An 18,055-nucleotide genomic window follows, 5' to 3' on the forward strand; every position below is an offset into this window, starting at 1 on the left:
TTTGTACATCCCTGACTGTGCTCGGCGACTTCATGTCCAAGACAGCTTGAATTGTTTCCAGGCTGGCCTCAATTCCTCGTTGATCGATCATAAACCCGAGAAATTTATCGGACTCAACACCAAAGACACATTTCTTCGGATTTAGCATCATCTTATGCCGCCTGAGTTAGGTAAATGTCTCTCGTAGATCTTTCAAATGGTCTGCCGGCTCCTTTGATTTACAATCATGTCGTCAATGTATGCTTCCATATTCCAGTCGATCTGGTCTCTGAAAACAGTATTCACAAGTCTTTGAAAGGTAGCAGGGGCGTTCTTGAGGCCGAATGGCATAACTTAATAGCAGTACAACCCCTGCTTGGTCACAAACACAAGTTCTCTTGGTCCTCTTCCCACAATGGGATCTGATGGAATCCAGAGTATGCATGCCCGGTCGTAGAACTCATGAGTGCATGCCCGGCTGTAGAATAGACAAGTGAGTCAATCTTAGGCTTTCCCGCGTCGTCCGAAATATAAATGTTTCATGCCCACGGTCAATAGTTATTTATAACAGTAAACAAACTAAATATGTTTTAAAACCAACAACGACTTTTACATAACAACTGGTAATATCATACTTACTATTGGTTTGAATTATAAACCAAAAAAATGCATTACTATACCAACCGTAAGGAATTAATAGAGTAGAAGCTCTTTTGTGAATGAATGCATTTGACTTTCATCTTCCTCAATCGACCCAATCACATATCTTAATTGATTCAATAGGTATAAGCTCTTTTGTGAATGAATGCATTTGAATTTTATCTTCCTCAATCGACCCAATCACATATCTCAATTGATTAAATAGGTAAAAGCTCTTTTGTAAATGAATGCATAAAACTTTCATCTTCCTCAATCGACTCAATCACGTATCTCAGTTGATTCAATAGGTATAAGCTCTTTTGTGAATGAATGCATTTGACTTTCATCTTTCTCAATCGACTAAATCACATATCTCAATTGATTAATAGGGTATAAGCTCTTTTGTGAATGAATGCATTTGACTATCATCTTCCTTAATTGACCCAATCACATATCTCAATTAATTAAATAGGTTTAAGCTCTTTTATGAATGAATGCATTTGACTTTCATCTTTCTCAATCGACTCAATCACATATCTCAATTGATTAACAGAGTATAAGCTCTTTTGTGAATGAATGCATCTGACTTTCATCTTCCTCAATCGACGCAATCACATATATCAATTGATTCAATAGGTATAAGCTCTTTTGTGAATGAATGCATTTGACTTTCATCTTCCTCAATCGACTCAATCACATATCTCACTTGATTTAATAGGTATAATCTCTTTTGTGAATGAATGCATTTGACTTTCATCTTTCTCAATCGACTCAATCACTTTATTTAAAAAGTATAAGCTCTTTTGTGAATGAATGCATTTGACTTTCATCTTTCTTAATTGACTTAATCACATATCTCACTTGATTCAATAGGTATAAGCTCTTTTGTGAATAAATGCATTTGACTTTCATCTTCCTCAATCGACCCAATCACATATCTTAGTTTATTCAATAGGTATAAGCTCTTTTATGAATGTATGCATTTGACTTTCGTCTTTCTCAATCGACTCAATCACATATCTCAATTGATTAACAGAGTATAAGTTCTGTTGTGAATGAATGCATTTGACTTTCATCTTTCTCAATCGACTCAATCACATATCTAACTTGATTCAATAGGTTTAAGCTCTTTTGTGAATGAATGCATTTGACCTTTCATCTTTCTCATTCGACTCAATCACATATCTCAATTGATTAACAGAGTATAAGCTCTTTTGTGAATGAATGCATTTGACTTTCAACTTTCTCAATCGACTCAATCACATATATATCTCACTTTATTCAATAGGTATAAGTTCTTTTGTGAGTGAATGAATTTGACTTTCATCTTTCTCAATGGACTCAATCACATATCTCACTTGATTCAATAGGTATAAGCTCTTTTGTGAATGAATGCATTTGACTTTCATCTTCCTCAATTAACCCAATCACATATTTCACTTGATTCAATAGGTATAAGCTCTTTTGTGAATGAATGCATTTGACTTTCATCTTCCTCAATTAACCCAATCACATATGTCAGTTGATTCAATATGTATTGATTAACAGAGTATAATCTCTTTTGTGAATGAATGCATTTGACTCAACTGATTAATTTAATAGGTTATGTGTGAATGAAATCGACTTGATCATATTCATCTCATTCAATTAATTCCATTTTCAATTAATTCAATTAACTCTTTGTAAATGAATGGATTTGACTTTCACCGGTATGTGTGAGTGAAGTTATCTTTTCCATGAAATCCAAATAATGAAATTAACAATATACGAGAGTGAATTAGACTTTTCCATCTTATTTGAAACATCGAATTACTTGTATACAAGAGTGAATTTGATTTTTTGTTTTTTTTGGTATCAAATTCAAGTAATCGAATTACATATGTATGTCAGTGAAAAGTTCGTTTAATTTTGAAAGAAATTACGCGTGCCAAAATATGTAGCATTGACTTTTAGGATAATAAAAAGTTTTATTACAAAATTACGTTTCATAATAATAAAAAATTTAATAATGAACTAACAAATAATTTAAGAACTTTAAAACTATAAGAAGAGCTAAACCCATTAACTACTAAATCTTATGTACAACAGTGTTTATGAGAGTATAACCATAACTATGACCCAATTAAGACTATAAACGACCAATTATGCTTGTTATTCGCTCCATTTAGTAAACTCTAACATGATTTCATTAAGTCATAAAATTTAATTTGGAATTTTGATTGAGTTAATTGAAATTTTAAATTGACTAAATTGAAATTTTAAATTCACTAAATTGAAATTAATTATTGAGTCAATTTAGATTTTAAATTGAGACAATTGAAATTTTAATTTGAAATTTTAATTTGAAATTTTAAAAAGAGTCTCAACTAAAATTTTAATTTGGAATATCACTTTCACTTAGGAGGGAAAAATCCCGCCCAAATACCTGTCACTTTCTTGGGTCATATAATCGAACTATTAAGTACGATTGACGCTTTCCAAAAAAAAAAAAAAATAGTACGATTGATGACTCTGTACCAAGTTTATAACATTTTACACCAACAAACGAATTCGGTAGTGTATTAACCAAATGACAAAGAAAAACATTACAAATCTGGAATCACGCATTATGTGTGTCCAATTTATTTTTAAAATAGCCTTGGTATGTGTCTTCTTTTTAGAATAGATTTACTATGTGTACAATATATTTTTAAAATAGCTGTATTTTGAAATTTTGTCTTCTTTTTTAAACATGATTACCATGATAACCTTATTTGTTTAATTATCGTATTTATATTTTTTATATTGTAATGCCATTCGTGGAGACAGACAAGTTTATTAATTGACATTAGCAGTCATAGTTACGTGTTCAATAAGTGTCATTAATTTAGTCAATACATTAAGAACACTAAAACGCATATAATTGCCCTAATCAAAGAACAAGCAAGCAAGCATAACATTGCCTTAAAACCCTTGTTTTTTGTTTTTTGGACAAAGCTAATCAAAATTCGATTAAGTGGGAAAATTCCTTAAAATTTGTTTACTTCTTTAAAATTTAAAAAGTAATCGGTGGTTTCATTTAGGAGGGAAAATTCCCGCCCATAAGTTCGCTAGTAAACATCATTGTCTGATGAGTGTCATTTATGGCACTCATAGGGTAGTGTTTTAAGATGTTTTCACCTTAATTTTCATGCTTTTCTTTTATCATTTTGGACATTTCTCCTTTAGTTTCTCTATTTCTTCTTTCTTCGTGTTTTACTTTCCTTTATATGGTTTTCTTCATGTTTCTCTTTTATATTGCTCTTTTCTCTTCTATTTTCTCTCTTTGGTTACTTTTGTAAGTGCTTAAGGAGTTAGCTTTGCAAAGGAATCAAGAGGAGCAAAAAGAGCTAAGCAAAGGAGATTTAAGCCTCTTGGAGAGGGCTTGGAGAGGGCGCTCTGCATTTACTCTTTGTCGCGAGCGCGAGTCCTGACTGCCGCGGGCGCGGGTTTAGTGCATCAACTTGGTTATTTTGGGCAGAAACTATCTGCGCCCTAGCCGCGGGCAAGGAGAATCTGGAGAGACCGCTCCAGTTAGAGAAACCGCGGCCCCTCTGTCTTTACCTAGAACAGGGCATCTACCGCGCCCTTAACCGCAGGCGCGGGTGTCTTCGCCGCGGGCGTGGGTCTTGCCCAGATTGCCCTCAGAGTTAGTTATAGGTTCCGTACCCATTTCTCTGCGCCCGCGGGATCTTCTTGGAGAGGGCGCGGCCGATCAATTTTTCTTCTTTGTCTATAAATACTCTTGTAAATGCTTTTGAAGGCTAACTTTTAGATAATTTTTCCTTTGTTTAGTTTTTAGACAGAGAAACCAGAGAGAAAGTAGAGATTGTAATTCTTGAATTTGATTTGTAATTCAATATTGCTTCATCAATCAAGATTAGATTTCTTCTTCATATCAATGAAAGTTTGTGAGATTTTTTTCCTTTGAATTTACTTCAATTGCAATTTTCTTTGATGCTTGAATGTTTGGTTTGGATTTTGATTTAGTTTTGAGAATTTGTTGATTGATTGTTTTTCCTTTTGATTTAGCTAGAAATGAATATGTTTGTGATTGAATTTATTTTGGCTTTCAATTTCACCATGATTAGTGAGTAGATTAGTTTCTAGGGAGAAGGGGAAGCATGCTTGATTGATGATTTTTGCTAGTGGATGATCATTGATTGATTGAATCGTTACAATTAAATTGGTTGACATAGTTGTGCATGTTATTAATTAGACTAGGAGTGATCAACCTATAAGATTAATCTAAATTGCATTGCAATTTCAATGACATGAACCCTTGATTTGAGAATTGCTTTAATTGATTGAATTTAATTGTGATTTTCCTTGTAAGCCATTCTTAGTGAACCCTAGCTTGGTTTATAGGAGATAACCTTTGAATTCCTTTGATTGCAACTATTGTTTGTCCCTTTCATTGTTTGAATCAATTGAGTGATCTATTAATTAGCATAATTGTTAAGCTTGCATGTGGAACCTATACCCCTAGTGTTTAGCATATTGATTGAATTCTTTGATTTGTCTTGATTCTTGTTATTCTAGTTACCAAACTCAGCCATTGATAATCTTTGATTTAGCTTAACATTAGACTGTAGCATAGTTGCTATTCATTCCTTTGGGTTCGACCCTTGACTTACCGCATACTTGTATAAGGTTTGTTAAGTGTTTATAAATTTAGTTTGACCAAGGGAGAATTAGATGACGACCTAGTTTTAACCCTTGTCAAAATGGTGTCGTTGATGGGGAATGACATTGGTGCTTTGTTATAGTTGTTGAGTCTATTTCATTCTAAAAAAAACAAAAAGATTTTCCTCTTTAAGGCTACACTTGTAGCCGTGCTACTAATCATTTCCTTTAAGTTGTATGCATAGAGCACGTGGTCATTCACTAGTGCCATTTGATTCAGAGATTGAGAGGACTATTACAAGATTAAGGGTTGCTAGGCGATCATTGAGCTCTAACATTTCAAGTGAGGAAAAACCGCAATAAGAAGAACAAGCAAGAATGGGAGAGAATCCGAGAGTGGCATTGAAAGAATTGGGGATTCCCGGTGTATATAAATTTGAGAGTGGAATTGCTCCACCTACAACACTGGCAAATGATTTTGAAATTAGGCCGGCTATGATCACATTGATAGAGAGGCGACAATTTAGTGGAGCCAAGCATGAGAGCCCGCTAAATCATCTCAAGGAATTTTAAAAATATTGCAGTACTATCAAGGTGAACGGAGTTTCCCAAGAATTATCCGCCTCAAGCTCTTTCCCTTTTCTCTCATTGGGCGTGCTTTGGAATGGCTAGACAAGGAGGTTAAGTCGAATTCTCTAACGACATGTGACGAGGACAAAATAATTTCTAACCCGTTTCTATCCAAAAAAAAAAACGGTGGAGGCAAGAGCTTTGATTTAAGGCTTCAAACAAAAGCCAAGTGAGAGCCTCTATGAAGCGTGGGAGAGATATAAGGAGTATCAAAGGGAGTGTCCTCACCACGGAATTCCAACCTATCAAATTATTCAAATTTTCTATGGAGGCCTAAGTCCCGAAGGCAAGTCATGCCTTGATGGAGGAGCTGGAGGTCCCATCATGAATAGGACGGAAAAAGAAGTGGTGGACATCATTGAGGATGTTGTGAGGTACTATAGAGATTGGCAAGATGGTGAGCGAGAATCAACTAGCAAGAGTAGCTCTTCGGTGTACTCGGTTGATCATTTAAATGCAATCAACAATCTCTCCTCACAAATGATAAACTTGGGGAAGGAAGTGAATGCAATCAAGGAAAAATTGGAGAGTTCTTCTTACCAAGCTCCAAGTCTTCCATCCCAGTTTAAGGGGAGAGGTACTCCTTCTAACTCTCATCCCCCTCCTTATTCTAGTAACATGCCAAGTGGTTGTTTGTTTTGGGATGTGTGTGGTTCATATGATCATGATTCTAGTACTTGCCCTCATGCTTTTCCGGATGGTAATGATGATTTTTATAATAATGAGAGTGAACATGTGAACCAAGTGTCAAACAATAATAATGTGCAAAGGTTTGATTACCAAAGTGGTCAATGGAATAGGAATTACCAAAACCATGGTAATTTTGATAACTATACCCAAGGTGGTGGTTATAGGAACCAAGGGAACCAAGGTTCTCGAGGTAATTATAACAATCAAGGTTATAGTTGCCAAAATCAAAACCAAAATTATGGTAATCAAAACCAAGGTTATGAACATCATAATCAAGGTGGTGGTAACCATAATCAAGGTTATGGTCAAAATCAAAATAGGGGTAAATGGAACAATCAAGGGAGAGACAATTTTCAAAATAATGCTCAAAGAGACCCTCTACCCGGATTTGCTCCAAAGACTCAAGTTGATAATTCATATTCACAATTCTCTTCTTCTAGGACTAATTTGGAGGAAATCATTAAAAATCAAACAATGTTGTTGAGCACTTACATGGCCATAAGTGACAAGAAATTTAATGAGGTGATGACTCATAATAAGATGCTAGAAAACCAAATTTCTCAACTTGCCAATGCTTTGAAAGACCATTCTAGTCCCTCTTCTTTACCTTCCCAAGGCTTAGATCCCAAGAGACCCGTAAATGCTATTGTTACAAGAAGTGGTAAGGTTCTTGAGGAGAGTTTTCCTAGGAAGAATGGAACTAAGGAGGTCCCAAAGGAGGTCTTGTTAGAGAATGAGAGAAATGATGCATCTTTGAGTGAGGTTGTGATTGAGACACCTAGAGAGGTTAGAGTGGAGAAAGAAATTGTGAAACCCATGCTTCCATATCCACAAAAATTCATGAGACATAAGATGGATGAACAATTTGGAAGATTTATTGACATGCTTAAGCAACTTCATCTTTCTCTACCTTTTACCGAAGTTGTTACCCAAATGACCAACTATGTAAAATTCCTCAAAGACATTTTGAGTGGTAGGAGGACTTGTGATGTGGTGGAGACAGTCAACTTGACCGAGAATTGTAGTGCAATCATACTGAACAATATGCCACCCAAGTTAAAAGATCCCGAAAAATTCTCTATCCCTTGTGCCATTAACAAGATGCAAGTTGATAATGTCTTATGTGACTTAGGAGCCTGTGTTAGCTTAATGCCATATTCGGTTTATCAAAAACTTGAGTTAGGGGAACATATGCCTTCCAAAATTACCTTGCAATTGGCCGATAGGTCAATTAAGATTCCTATGGGAAAGGTTGAGGACGTTCCTTTGAGAGTAGGGAAGTTTGTGATTTTGGTAGATTTTGTGGTTCTTGAAATGGATGAAGATGCTACCATTCCCATTATTCTTGGTAGAACTTTTCTTGCTACCTCGGGTTCTATGATTGATGTTAAGAGTGCAAAAATTTCACTCAAGTTAGGAGATGAGGTCATTGAATTTGACTTGAATGAAAGCATGAAGTATCCATGTTCTTCTTTAGTAAATTGCATGTTGATTGATTCTCTTGATCTTGTTGTATCTTCCATGCATGAGCACTTGCTCACTTCTAATGATCCTTTTGAGAATGTCTTGTTGAACAAGGATAATATAGGTGCTCCTATCAAGGAAGTGGCAATGTATGAGGATTTGATAAATGGAAGCATTGAAGAAGTGGATGAGCATATGTGCATGAATATCTCAAGCCAAGAAGTTTTGCAAGCCGCAAATTCAAAGGAAGGTAACGGTGTACCAATGGTTGAGCTCAAACCTCTTCCATCACACCTTAGCATCAAAGGATCATGATGGAGTGTTCCTAATTCGGCCAAGAGTGTTTTTCCAAATGGTATTGTAGAAGTCTCAATGAAAGATTCTCCTTCTCCGTTCAAGGCCAATGGCAATCGTCTAGAAGTTTTTCGACGATGCTTTTGTTGGTTTCGTTCACTCGTTGTTTCTCCGACAACCACCTTGAGTGGGTGGTAATCGTCGAGCTAACGACGTTAACCAAAAGCGCTACCCGGGAGGCAACCCGGTTTTCTAACCTTTTTCTTTGGTTTTGCAATTTTCTATACTCCTCCTTTGAGAACTGTTCTTATTTCTCTTTATTTTTGTTTGTTCTCTTGATCCTAGGTACCATGAGTTGGATCGGAGAAAATTTCCAACAATTTTGGTGCTACTTCAAGATTTCATGAGGTTTGGTTAAGCTTAGAGGAAAGGGTTCGTTGAGGTTATATGTTCTTGTGTTTGCATTCCCATCGATTTTTATTCATGTTCAAACATATTTTGGATTGTTTCTTATGAAATTTTTGAGTCCTTGATCATGACATTTGATAGGGACGGTGAGAATGCAAATACAAAAGCATTATTAAGGGTGTTTCTCTTTTTAGAGCCCTCCCGAGTTGCATGTGTTGCGCACGCACCAGGTTGCGTGCATGCACCACAAAGACTACCCACGGGCGCGGGTGTCTGCCAATCAAAAATCTCTAAATCCGACCAGGAACTCCCCACGGGCTAGCCGCGGCATACCCGCGGGTGCGGGTTAGATGCCGAGGGTGCGGAGATTTCGGGAGTGGGCGCGACCTTCTGTTCCGCGCACGCACCAGCGGGCAGCCCATATGACCCCAAAACGCACCCTATTCTTTCATTTGTCTCATTTTTCCCTCGTAAAACCCTATACCCTCTCTTGCTAAATCAAACCTATTTCACCTCTTTTGCTATCATTTCAACATTAATTATAATTTCCACATCAAGTTTTCAAATTTCAATCCTAAAAATTTTAGATTTTCTACCCCAATTCAATAAAAAATTGGGACTTTTTCTAATTTTTGAAGTTTTGTGTTGAGGTTTGGAGCTTGTTTTTGGGAGTTCTATTTGTTCTTACATCTTCTTTTTGGGAATTTTACAAGCATTTCAAGGCTTCATTGAGGTATGTTTTCTTATTTTCTAGTCGTCTTCCTCTTTGTTCAAGCTTGAAACCCTTGTTTTGCTTCCATGGTGGATCTTTATGGTTAGTTCTTTTCACTTGAAATTTGTGTTAAATGATGTCACTGAGTGTTGAATTGAAGCTTCTTCATGATAAATGTGTAAACTTTGATTGAATTCTTTAATAACCATTGTTGGCTATTTTCTCTCTCATGGGTATTCTTTATGATGGTTTTATATCTTTGATAATTCAATGCTTGAGATTATTTTGCTCAATTTGACTCATGATTTGCTCTCTTATGTTCAATTTTTCCTTTAATCCATGCTTATTTGCTTTAAATTCATGATTTTATATTAATGACATTATTCATTTGTTACCATCTCTTGATTCTATTGTGAGATAATTTCATTTTGTGCTTCATTCTTGAGCAATTACTTATTCTAAGTCTTGAAACTTTGTAGATGGCCACACTCCGTCATAAGAAGCGAGCTAGATCAAGTTCAAGCAAGCCTAGGCATGTTGTTCCACCTCCACCCGAGGTTGAAGAAACTTATGGCATTGAATTTTCAAAAGAATCACATTGGGATTGTTTCAAGCGTCTATCCAAGAGGAAACTTAGACCAACGAGATTCTACGATCAAGCAACAACCAAGTTTCTTGGGATAGATGAGGATGTTTGCCTACTTGCGGAGGGCCTTGATCTTTTAGAGTTTTTGGATTTGAGTGCCCCTACTTATGCTACGGTGACTTATGAATTCCTTTCTTCTCTTAAAGTTGTCCAAGAATCGGGTGCAAATTACTCAAAGATTTTGACTTTCCAACTCTTCAACAATGATCACTCATTGACGGATGCTCAACTATGTTCATATTTCAAGTTTCCTTGGGCCGAAGATGCAGATAATTGTATCTATCCGGCACATAGTAGAATGGCAAGTGATCATGGATATGATGAGCAACGCTGGTAGAGGAGTATCTCAGAGGAATGAAAGTATGACCCTCAAACTTCCAAGTCCGCTTCCATGATTCATCCGGCTATGCGGTATTTCAACCGAATCCTCACGTCGCTCTTTGTTCCAAGGACTCTTTGGGAGCTATCTCTCGTGAGGAGCTTTGTTGGTTGTGGATAGCCGACCAAAACGACTTTGAGATTGAGTCGGTGGATTTCATGGAGCATTTGATCACTCGATTCTTGGATATATGTGATGGAGTTTGTCTATCGGGGTGCATCTAATTGGGTGGGATGATTTCTATCCTAGCTATTTGCATTAATGACGACTACAAGACTTTGTTAGATGAGCTTCCCCCGATTATCGATCCTCGAGAAACGTCTCCCTCTCTTTTCCTCAACATCTCCGCCCTTGTGAATCAAAAGTTTTTCGGTCGAACTGGGAAGGATGATGTTTTCATTTGGAAAGTTTCTCGGTTTAAGGAATAGTTCCTCATCCCATGCAAGGAGGCAACTACCCGGCACGAGGAGAGAGATTCCTTGTCTTAGAGGCCCCCGGTGATTAATCCTTCTATCCAACGAAGGAAAAATTGTACGAGATGTCGCTCAACCAATGCCTGCTCATCGAATGCTCATTCTCTTCCCCCAGTTGATACGGGAGGTACACCTATTCTTTCCCCCTCTCCACTCCTTCTACTTTTGATATATCAACCCTTCATGCCAAGCTTGATTCTATTACTAACGTGTTGTACTCCATGCCTTCTATGCAACCCCCTTCTCTCAGTTATGACTACCATATGTATCAATTATATGATTTGCATGTTCGGAGGGGGGAGATCGAACCTTATGTCAACTACCCGTATCTCCCGGTCCAACAAGGACCTATCCCTCAGTGGGAGCCTTTTGATCCTACTGTGGGTCCTAAACCTTGTTACCCTTATTGGGAGGGCCCCCATGTTCACCCTTGTTCTATCATAGGTACTACCCCGGGCACTTACGACTATAAGCGGCCCGGTGGTTGTGATTACGCATATGATCCGGCTAATCCTTAGCCTTTTCCGGACCCCGAGACTCTTGGTAGGTTGGGTAGGTCGGGTGAGCCGGTCGTAGATGATTGGTCTCATTATTTTAAGGTTGATAGAATTAGGAAGGAAAGTAGGTTAAGGGGTAAGGCTCCCATGGAGGTGAGCGAGATGGCAAGCGCTAGCCATTTGTTGGAAACCGGTGAGGAGAGCTCTCATTCTACCCCTTACCATAGTGTGTAATGATAATACCATGGCTACCCCTCCCCCCCTTCTTATGTGCTTTATATGATGTTTCTCTTTTTCTTATATGTCTTTAGGTTTAGAGTTAGGGGGTGGCCCGTTTTATGCTTGGGGGTGTTCTATGTCGTTTGTTGTTGTGCTTTGTTGTTTTCCCCCTTGCTTTTATAGTTCATTCCTAGTCTCGTCTGGTTCTGGTATCGATCTCTGAGTCTTTTGGTTTTATGATGATGATGATGTTCTTCTGTTGATTTCTCTGCCCGGCTATTGGCCTTGTTGTTTGATTCGCTGATTGTTGTCTGATGAGTTTCTCTGTATCTCTGTTATGATGATTCCTGATGATGGTTATCTGATATCTTGTGTCCTGTTACTGTTTCGGTCTGATGACTCATTGGATACTATTCCTATTGCTTTTACTACTTGCTTCTCCTTTATTTTCATTATTTTATCTTCTTTCTTTTCTTCTTTTATTTGTTTGGAAGTTACTAACAATTTTATTTGTATATAGTTCTTTATTTCTCACCTTGCTCTATTGCTTATGCTTTGGATTCCAACGATTTGTAAGGTGCTCTTTCACCTTGATTTATGTAGCATAGCTTTGGCGCCCAGTGAGATCTTTCTATTTCTCTTCTCGTTCATTTCTTGGTTGCTTAGATTAGGATTAGCTTTAGGATGAGTTGAATGGTTCGAGGATGTTTACTTTGTAACACCTAGCGTGTTTGGGGTCATTAGCGTTGTTGCCGAACGACCACTTGTTTGACGATTGGGTATTACTTGTGATTTCTTGCATTCTTATGCTTTTCTCTCTTTATTTTGTTTTTTAGTTCTTTTCTTTCTTTCAAATAAGAAATAAAACATTTTTTAGGCTATTATTTCCTTTTTGCTTGTTTAGCTCTTATCTTTGGACATTCTACAATTCAGAATTTTGCCTTTGCATGTATGCTTTCCTATGTTTTATTGATGTGCATGATTTGAGAGTATTTGCGGTTGACTCTATGATAGGGTATGCTAAGGTAGCGGTTTAGACCTTTTGGGGCCTTGAAGCCGGATTCTTTTGGTTTAAGGTAAGACGGAGTTACTTCCTCTGGTGAATTTGACACCTTTAGTAAGTAATTGCTACAACCTTGTGAGGATTTTTCTTTTTCAAGCCTTCATCATGTTTTGATTGTGCGGCATGGATCTTTGACCTTTGCATACCTAATCTTGAATCTTGACTCATAATTCTCAAACACGAGACCGAACTAATTAGGAAGGACAAAGGCAACTTTTCGGGGGGGGGGGGGTAATTTTTTATTTCTAGGATTTTTCTTTCTTTTTAGTTCATTGGGTTTACATTTTCCTTCTTGCTAACCATTTGAGCCTATTCCCTTCCTTTCAAGCCACATCTTTAGTTCTTGACCCTTTTGTTTCATTTTCGTTTCCATTCTTGGTTTTTGTGAGGCAATTGATCATTATTTTTGGAGTTTATGGTGAAGGAGTTTGGGTATTTGGTTCTCTTGAAAAGGAAGTTTATGTTTTGATATTTGTGTGAATAATGGCAAGTGAATAAACTAAAAGTTGTCCAAAGCAAAACAAAAGGCAAGGACAATGCAATTGCAAGTTTGTAAAAGCCGTCCCAAGTTAAATAGGCATGGACAATTGCTTTGAAAGAATTGAAAATACAAAAATACAAACAAAAAAAAAAGAAAGAAAGAAAAAGAAGCGAGAATGAGAAAATTTCGTAAATATTTTGATTTAATTTCTTTTCCCTTTTCAAGCATTAAGGACAATGCTTCCTTTAAGCTTGGGGGAAAAGCGTTTACGCTTTTTGTATATATACTTGTGGATATAGCTTTGAGTAAGCTTGGGGGTGTTAGTTTGTTTTTGTTTGGTGACTACTTGATTGTGATTCTAAGAAAGGGCCCGTTCTTTGCTTCACTTTTAAGGATACCACCAAATTTTAAAATTTTAGCCATCCCCTAACCTTTTGCCCTTACGTTACAACCTTTGGGAAAGTCTTTTCGACCTAGTGATCCGTGCCATTTATGGCACCTTTAGGCTATGTTTTCTTTATATTTCTATGCTCCTTTGTAGTCGTTTATGTCGTGTTTTTAGAGAATAATGCTCGATTTGCGTGTTTTTGTGTTAGTTTAGAGAAATGCATGCTTTTAATGGCTTTCTTATCATTTTATTCATTTCTCGGCTATTTCTCTTGCTTCTCCGTTTCTTTGTCTTGTTTTGTAGGTACGTCGCAGGCTATATGCATGGGAATTGAAAATAGCACCCACTAGGATCAATATGCACTTTTCGGAATTGAATTTGAGTTTGAAACAAAGGAAAACGAAGGAATGCAAAGTATCAAATAGGACCTTTGTGCATTGTTTTAGTCATATCTCAAGTTCTACAGATCGGATTAGGGTGATTCAAGTTGGGTTGGAAACTAGACTTGAAGGGATTTCCAATGATAGGTTGCACGCCTTCATACGATTCTTAGATCGGAAGTTACAGCCTTCTGAAGTTGGCCCTGGAAAACTGCCGCGGGCGCGGGCTACAGTACCCGCGGTTGTCCCGAGGGCTCCCCGAGGGTGCGGGCCTTGGCCCCGCGGGCGCGGGCTTGGGCCGCGGGCGCGGCTATCGGGGTGTCCGTTCCCCTCCGCGGGCGCGGCCGATTTCTCTGCGGGCGCGGGTTTTCTGGGTCTTTTACGATTTTAAGCTTCTTTTCTCCTTTTGTTTATATAGTTTTTGGTTTCCTTTATTCTTCATGCATGTAATTCTTTAGTTTTAGAATAGTTTTCTCTCTCTTAGGTTGAGAGATTCTCTCTCTAGATTAGGCTAGATTAGGAGTAGTTTTAGAGAGAGAAAGTGAGGAATTTCAATGGTGATTGAGAGATTGAAGATGCAAGTGTTACAATTGTGTTGGAGATCTTCTTAATTATCAATGAGCATTTCTAAACTCTATCTCATTCAATTGATTTGTTTAATTTGATGTTTGTTTGGTTTGATTTTGATATTTGATGTTTGATTAGAGTATTTGTTCTTGATATTTTGTTGATTCTTGTTCTCTATAGTTGATAGTTGATTTGATGATGTTGTTTGAGTAGTTGTTGGCTAGGAATTGGGTGAAACTTGTATGATTGATTAATTGTGATTAATTTTGGAATTGGGTTGATTAATTGTTGAGATTAAAGTGATTAGTGAAGGTTTGCATGTGTGTAATTCAATTTGGCCTTGAGAATTATGCTAGATTGCATTGTAATTGCTAATGACATGAACAATTGATTTAGGAATTGCAATTATCAATTGGTTTTGATTGTGATTCTCTTAGTTTTTTATTCATAGTGAACCCTAGCTTAACAATTAGGAGATAGCTCTTTGATTCCTATTGATTGCTCTTATCATTTAGTCCTCACAACCTTTGATTGGCATGCTCTTCCCAAGTTGTTGCAATTGACATGATTACTTGTTGATCCCCGTTCCTAGTGTTTTATTTCCTTGGTTACTTGTTTTGTTAGTTGTTAGTATTCTCTCTTACCTTCGTCTTCGACCTAGCTTAGGCGCATAATTGAAAGTGCTTGAACATTACCGTTCCTTTGGGTTCGAACCTTGACTTGCCTCTATACTCGTATTTAGGTTTGTTAAGTGTTTATAAATTTAGTTTGACCGAGGGAAGATTAGATAACGACCTAGTTTTCCACTTGTCAAAATGGCGCCGTTGTCGGGGAACGGTGTCTTTGTTTTAGTGTTTTTGATTGCTTGAGTCTAGGTCTTTGTGTATATTTTTACTTTTATTTGATTTTTGTTTGTTTTGTGAAAAAAAAAATGGCATGTCTATCATTTCCTCAATATAGCAATGAGCCTTTTTGTGAATATTTCATTAGACTTGAGGGATTTTTGGACTATAATTGTTGTAATATTTGGGAGGCTTGTGAGATTTGTTATTTTGGTTTGAATGAGCAAACTAGGGATGAAGTTGAATGTATGCATAATGGTGAATTTAGAGCATTGTCAATTGATGATGCTTGGGATTTTTATGTTTGGTTTGCTAGGGATGTTTATGATAGGGGTAATCATGAGTCTAATATTGATATGCAATGTCTTGATTCTTCTAATATTAGCATGAATTCCCATGATTTGTCACATGATCCCTTAAGTGAACCTAGAACACATGATTTCAACTTTATTTCTCCTTTTGTTCATGATAATGAAGTGCAAGCTCAAGTTGATGCTAATGGTGTGTTTCAATATTCTTCATTATTTACCATGCCTTCTTGTGATGTGCTTTATTCCCTTAATGATGAATCTCATGTTATAAATTGTGCCCCCACTCCCCAATGTGATGTATATGCTCATGATCTTAATGTTGATTCTTCCAATATTGGTTGTACTTCTTCTTCTCTTGTTGAGCCTCAACCTTCTACATCTTTTGAATCTCTTGTTGATACATTTGGGTCTCAAATTAGGCGCATTGAGCTTGATAATGAGTTTGGGCCTAGTAAGGAGATGATTCTTAATTCTATGAGAGGTCAATTAGAGATAATGAAAAAGAATGAGGAGCGTATTGAGGAGGAAAAGAGAAGAGGAGAAGAGTTAGAAAGCCAATTGTCATCCTTGATGCTTGTTTGTGATAAATCCCAATTCAATGTGTGTGTTGAGGATGATGATGATGATTTTGAACAACCAAGAGAGGGTGAGGATCCTTTTGGTGAGCATGTTAGTGATGACGAAGGAGTTGAAAACCAAGAGAGTGTTGAATTTGATTATCCTAACCCTCCTTCCCATCTTGATGAGTCTCTTGTGTATGATTGTGATTCTTCTATCCATGAGTATCTAGACTCGTTTGAGGTTATGTCCAATGCATTCTTTGAGAGTCAAAAGAAAACCCATAGCCTTTTAAATGAGTTCATTAAGGATGCTTCATGGGAGAGAGATGAGTTTGAAATGAATTTGCATCCATTCATGCATGGTTTTGAGACCTTGGGCTTTAAAGTTGTTGAGGGAGTTGTTGTTCATAGTTGTTATGGAGGGGATTATGTTGTTCCTCTTGGAGGTAGGATGTTTGAGGGAGATGGATATCATGAGTGTTCTTCTTTTGAGGACTCTATGATTTATTTCCATGCTCTTATTGGTGATTTGAGGCATGGTGGTGAGAAAAAGTTCATTTGTGAGACCATATCCCCTTTTCTCTTTTCTCATACCCCTTTTTCAAGAAGATTCAACCATATCCCTTACACTCCTATTTCCCTCCCTTCTTTTGTTAATAAGCCTATTGGGGACCCTCTTGTTTATGATGATTTGTATGTAGCTCATTTATCCCCAATTGAGGAAAAGGGTGATGTTGCCATCCAAAAATATTTTGAGGAGAGTTTGCCTTCTTTTTCTTCTTGTTCTTCTTTTTCTTTTTCTTCATATTTTGTTGAATTTTATTTTGATTCTTCCTCTTCCTTTTCTTGGCATCTCTCTCCTCATTTGTGTGCACTATCCTTGTTGCACGTACTCTTCGCGTCATTTGCCTACCTTCTCTCCTATGAATTGTGTAGTAGTGCATTTGACAAGCTCTTGCGCGCGTTGAATTATTATTTTCTAGAGCGGTCAAGCTTGGACCTTAAGCAAGCCTTTCTCGGGAAGTAACCCGTATTTTATTGCTTTCATTTTCTTTTCTTTTTATAATAGATTTTCTCTCATGGAAATGTTTGTGTTCCTTTTTCTAGGTACATGACTTGATATACTTTGGTGCTTCTATTTGGATCAAGAATCAAGGAAGATTAGCACCACATTTGCTAGCATATAGAAGGCAAGATTCAATAATAGAGGTTGTTAGCTTTGAAAGGTTAAAATTGGGTCATTTGCGGGTATTTACACCCACCTAATATCCGGTAATATCCTTCCTTGCTCTTTCTCTAGTGGATGATGACTTGTTGGACATATGTTGGTTTGTTGGATTGATCTCCTTGTTTCCCCCTCTCATGGTTTCTATGCCTTATGATTGAGCATGTTGTCTCATTCAAGCTTGGGGGAGGGTATTCTATCATGTTTGATGGGATGTTGATTCGTATATGCTATGCACCTTTGTATATGCTTTTCCATGTTCTTATATTTTGAAAAACTCCAAAAAGATTTTTGTTTCTATCAAGGCAAATTTGCAATGTGTTTTGTTTTGTTCTTGCTTTGGACATAATAACATTTGGACTTATATACTTGAATGCTTTTCTTCCTAAATGGTAGTGGTGTGCACGGTTTGAGATACGTTTGGTTGATTCTAGGATAAAGCATGCTAAGGTAGTTGTCTAGAACTAGGGGGATCATGAAGCTGGATTCTACTTGTTTGTGGCATGTTGGTAGTTGCTCCCTATCTTTGATTTGACAGCCTTAGTGAGTTTTTGCTACAACCAT

At 37.1% G+C, this 18,055-nt stretch overlaps 1 non-coding gene across 1 annotated transcript; it reads right to left on the reverse strand.

Moving 5' to 3' along the window:
• Window positions 1–6,022: 6,022 nt before the first annotated feature.
• On the reverse strand, window positions 6,023–6,128 carry LOC145560951 (small nucleolar RNA R71). Its single transcript, XR_014093541.1, has one exon. It is a non-coding gene; the product is annotated as a small nucleolar RNA R71 (small nucleolar RNA).
• Between the last annotated feature and the right edge of the window lie 11,927 nt (window positions 6,129–18,055).

Source organism: Chenopodium album, chromosome 9 (assembly GCF_948465745.1).
Source record: "Chenopodium album chromosome 9, dcCheAlbu1.1, whole genome shotgun sequence".
Classification (NCBI taxonomy): Eukaryota; Viridiplantae; Streptophyta; class Magnoliopsida; order Caryophyllales; family Amaranthaceae; genus Chenopodium; species Chenopodium album.